Source organism: Lipophrys pholis (assembly GCF_963383615.2).
Source record: "Lipophrys pholis genome assembly, chromosome: 7".
In the NCBI taxonomy this organism is placed as follows: domain Eukaryota; kingdom Metazoa; phylum Chordata; class Actinopteri; order Blenniiformes; family Blenniidae; genus Lipophrys; species Lipophrys pholis.
The window spans coordinates 942,210-947,731 of record NC_137638.1 but is presented as its reverse complement, the minus strand read 5'-3'; positions in this window follow the sequence as shown (position 1 = coordinate 947,731).

Genomic DNA, 5,522 nt, shown 5'->3' with positions numbered 1-5,522 from the left:
AGGTTCTCTGAAATGCGTCACGTGTCGGCAGGCAGGAAGGAACCCGGGCGGAACGCGCTCCAGTGGGTCTCCTGGAGATTTTTACTGCTCAACCAAAACCGGAGGGAGACTTCCTGTCACTCGTGACTTTGTCTTTCCGCGGATTGTTTTGATTCTCCGAAGCCGCGGCGTCGAAGCAGTCTGGAAGAAGAAATGTAGATATTTGCTGCTGAACACTGTTTACTTTTTATCGCTCTTCTGTTGTTCCGTGACACCGGCGACCAACTTTTTAAGCTCCGTGACGTGGAAGAGCCCAAGCTGACGGCCGGCCGGCCGCACACACAGGAAAAGACTGTACAAGTTCTTTTCAGGACTGTTAAACTACAATGTAAGGTCAAAAGCATGTTGTATTTATAATGGCTATATGTTGTGCCTGTTTTATTTTTTTTTCTTCCTAAATTTCAAGAGAAATCTGCTTTTTATTTGACTACATTGCTTTGCATTCTGTCTTAGTAAAGCCATGTCACACGTCTGTTTTCACTCTAATGTAAACTATCAGATATCACAATAAATTTTCAATGGCATTACATTGTGGATCGTCTGCAAACCTCTTTGTTTTTATTCATCAGCGTGACTTTTGTAGGAACATTTAAGTTTCATCTTATTTCTAGAAGTAGTAATTATTTGCACTTTATCAAGAAGGAAGTTCTTTAAAGGACTCATTAATAAAACTCCACTCCCTAGAGGTTCTCCAGCAGTACTACTCGTCCCCATACCTGGACTGACGTCCCAGAAGTGAAGACAGTCTGTCCTCTCTGTCCCTGGCTTGTTTCAGGTTTTAAAAAGTGTGTTGCTCCAAGCAGCCAATCAGAGATCAAACCCTATATAGTGTCATCGGGGGTTCAGCCAATCCCAATCAAGGTAGGCCCTCCCTTTGACTCCTCCCACAATTAGGCAGCTCTGCTCTGGCACATGGCACCACGAGAGGAAGTACTTCCTCCTCTTCCCAAGATGGGCATGTGTGGGCGGAGCCAGTCCAGCTCACACAGACACAGCAGATTCTGAATGCAGCTCCTATGATCTAAAGTGGATTCTGAAGTTTCATCACTTCATCGATCTGCCGTCATCAGCTAATACTTTTCCGACCGACATTTCACCGGAGACGTTCTGAACCTTAATAATAATAATAATAATAATAATAATAATACATTGTATTTGTAATAAACTTTACATTTAAACAATCTCAAAGTCCTTCCTGGACCGACACCGGGTCGTGGCCAACGGTTTTCTTGGTCCGGTGACCTTCAGAGCCGCGCCGTCCGGCACGACGGCGTAGCAGCATTCTGTTGTCATACTATGACACCTAGTGGCCACAGATGGGAAGTGGCTGTATATTTTGATATACGTGTTGCATGAGCAGCCAAAATACCACACTTGTCAGCTGTATTAGTATAAATGACGGTGTAGCTAGAATCCCAGCCTGTTGCTGCTCGTACGTTAGAGATTGTTCTGAAGATGATAAAAAGGCTCCAGAGGGCAGATGAAGAAACAGGCCAGGCTGTCAGAGGAAGCTTTTAACCGCCTCCTGCTACTTTCACTGCATGCATATTTCAGATCGCCAGTGAATCAGGTCTAACCTTTACTTTCCAGAGGTAGAGGTGGGGGGTGGGGGTGGGGTGGGGGTGGGGGGGGGGGGCAGACAGGAAGTGGGGGTGTTGGCTGTTTCTGTCGTTGCGTGTTATTCTCATGCCGCCGGCCGTCGTGTCTCCTGACCTACTTCTGTGAACGGTGGGGGGGGCGGTGACCAGAGCGTCTGCCTATGCTTCACTCCTTCACTCCTTCACTCCTTCACTCCTTCACTCCTTCACTCCTTCAGTTCAGACAGACGGAGCAAAGAAAAGAGTGATCAGTAAACTGAGAGGATTTATTCTCCCGCCGGCTTCGTGTCAACGACCGGTCGAAATCCACCACTGACTAAAGTAGGGACGCACCGATACCGATACCGATACTGCAGTACTCGTCCTCTGATTCAACCTGGAGAGTTTTACGTGACGTTGTCCGTCAGCAGCAGGAAGACGAAAGAACGAGTGACATCATCAGTTTAGAGATTCTTTAATATTGATGAGAACGACTGTAAATGATGGAGCAACTATCTTCCTCCTCCTCTTGATATTTTATCAGGACAACACCAGCAACTTCATCACCAGCAACTTCATCACCAGCAACTTCCTCACCAGCAACTTCCTCACCTGCAACTTCATCACCAGCAACTTCCTCACCAGCAACTTCCTTACCTGCAACTTCATCACCTGCAACTTCCTCACCAGCAACTTCCTCACCTGCAACTTCCTCACCTGCAACTTCATCACCTGCAACTTCAACACCAGCAACTTCATCACCAGCAACTTCATCACCAGCAACTTCATCACATGCAACTTCAACACCAGCAACTTCATCACCAGCAACTTCATCACCAGCAACTTCATCACCTGCAACTTCCTCACCTGCAACTTCATCATCAGCAGAGTTAGCCGGATGTCACAGTAGTTTAGCTCTGCTACATGCTACATGCTACATGCTACATTTGTGGAACTCAGGAGTTCAGGTTCTCTGTGGTCGGCTCATCGACCTGCGAGGCTCCAGGATGAGGCTCCAGGATGAGGCTCCAGGATGAGGCTCCAGGATGAGGTGATGGAAAGAATGGACGTTCTCTCATGACTGCTGAAAATCTATAATCAAAATGAACAACAACAAAATCAATCTTAGAAATGATTCGACTTTCTTTGATGAGAACAAAACTGAGATGAAACGGATCTGCCGTCCATTTTTTACTGTTATTATTTGATTCAGTGGCTTTATGTCCGGGGTGGAGGGTGTCCTCGCTCACCACCGGGCCAAGAGTCTCTGGATCCTGTGTGAGAGGACACTGTAGGCGAGGGGAGGGGGGGGGGGGGGGGGGGGGGGGGGGGGGGGGATACTGCCTCCCCCCTCTGTTGCTGTCCTCCCCCCCACAGCTGGAAGTGGCAGCGGGGTCCGCTGGCCTCGCCGGCCTCCCATGTCTCCAACGCTGCAGCTATTTCCAGCTCTGATGTCATGTGGGGGAGGGGCCTACATAATTATGAGATAAAATAAATTATTTAAAAAAAAAGGCTTTTTTTCTGAATTTATGAGATTTTATGAAAAAATTAATTGTCTGAGTTGTTCTGAATCAACGGGTCAGTGGTGTGTGGTTCTGCTGGACCGCTGTAAGAAACATGCCTGCCCCAGCTCCACCTTTAATCCAGCTTTATTTCTCTTTGTTTTGGAGATACTCCTGTGTTTCAGTATTGTTGATGGTGTTACCTCCGCCGGTTTATAACTCCAAAGCGTAGTCAGGAGTTAGGAAATAGAGCCATTTTAATAATGATTTATTTTATCTTATAATTCTGAGATAATTGTCATTAATTCAGAAAAACAGAGTCGATTTTTTTTTCTATGTGAATGCAATACGCTTCCGTAGTGAATTAATTATTTGCTAGATCATTAAATAAATTTTTTTTCTGAAGTTTGTATATTTGAATGATTTTTTTTTTTCCATCGTAAAAAAATTCTTGATTGTTGTTCGTATGTTTTTCTTTATTAAAAAGTTTATCTCTAATTTTTAAACATGATCTCTTAAAATTGGTTTAATTGAATTTTAAAATTGGAGAAACATTTTAAGGTTATTTGAAGCTTTTTATTGATTTATAATGCAGACAAAACACACACACACACACACACACACACACACACACACACACACACACACACACACACACACACACACACACACACACACACACACACACACACACACACACACAGAACCGAGTGTTTCTGTGACTTTCTCATCATGTGGAGACGCAGACGGTGGGAGGAAGAGGAAGAGGAGGAGGAAGAGGAAGAGGAGGAGGAGGAGGAGATGTTTTCCTCTCTCGGTGAGGTCATCTCATTCAGACTCTGCTGGCAGAGTGGCGGCTGTGCTCAGCATCCACTGTCGCCATGGCGACAGCGCTGCGTGGTCTGGGGCAGCCTGGTCGCGCCTGCTCCGTCCAATCAGAGCAGAGATGAGCGACGTCATGCGGCGAGGAGGGACGGAGGATTCTGCAGGTCGCCGGGAGACGCCGCCGCCGCCGCTCGAGCATCATCAGTGTGTGTGTGTGTGTGTGTGTGTGTGTGTGTGTGTGTTACATACACTGGGGTCCCTGAGCAAAACCTTCGACCGCCACAGGCTGAACGTCAAACTTTTCATTTTGACCGGAACAGTTGCCGTGGAAACGAAGCCTTGACCTGCCTCTGGACGTCAGACCTGAAATGATCCAGAGCGGGCGGAGGCGTTGTGGAGAGCGAGCAGTTTCACGTTGACGTCTCTCTGGACTGTCGCCTCGTGAATGTTTGATGGTTAAAAAGCTGAGGCTCTGGCGCGGCTCTGGTAAAACCCTTCGCCGCCGCCGCCGCCACGTAGAGGAACACACCAGCTCCGGTTCAGGGTGGCTGGTTCCCTTCCTCGCCTTGATCTCAGATACTTTCTGGGCAGTTTCAGAGTAAAAGACAGACGGCTGCTGTCAATGTTTAAACGCGTATTTTTAGTTCAATATATTAACAAACTGATTAAATATATCAACAGTCGTGACTGAAGTCACTCACTGTTTTGTAAATACTACTTTCAACCACCAGGTGGTGCAGTGAGTCACTTAACGCTGCTCTCAGTCCAACAAGAAGGAAAAGATCCGCTGGAGGTAACAATGTTTGGGGTTTTTTCAGTATGGACGTATCGGTCCGATACTACACAGAGTACTAGTACTTGTTAAAGTACCCGATACAGCGTCTTCTGACTTTACCGCTCCTCCATGTTACGTAAACGCCTTCATGTCTCAGGTTACAGTCCGCCGTCACTCCTCCAGCTCCCCTCGCACATCCGTTCGCCTCCGAGAACCAAAAGGACTCAATTATTCATTGAATTTGAGCCCAGAGGGTCAGTGGGGGGCGGGGTGGGGGGAGGGGGGGGCAGGGGCGGCGACCGGAAACCATGGCGCCGTTTTAACACGGCGAGTGTGAAGAGGAGAATCGTGTAGGTCAGGAAGTTTAGAGGGACGACGAAGACTTCTTCTTCCAGGAGAGAGACTCAGACACTTCTGAGTGTTCAGGTCAAAGACTAAAGAGTGACGGAGGAAGGCGGAGCAAGGAGGCGGGGCAAGGAGGCGGAGCAAGGGGCTGACATCATAGTGTCATCAGCAAAAACTGGTTTCCTCACAGTGAGTGAGTCCACACAGTTCTCACAGTGAGTGAGTCCACACAGTTCTCAGGAGGTCTCCTTGTATCCAGAGGAAACTCCTGACTGTTTCTAGAAAGTTGTTTGTAAAGAGACGCCCACAATGACTCAGCAGAACAGAAGAAACTTTATGTGACGTGGTTCTCAAAACAAACTTTAAAGATACATGGACTCAAACTAAACAGATTTAAAAAGAAAGTTCAGTCGTCTTCTCTCCCGAGACGTTAGAAAAAGACAGACGAGTCTCCGGCTG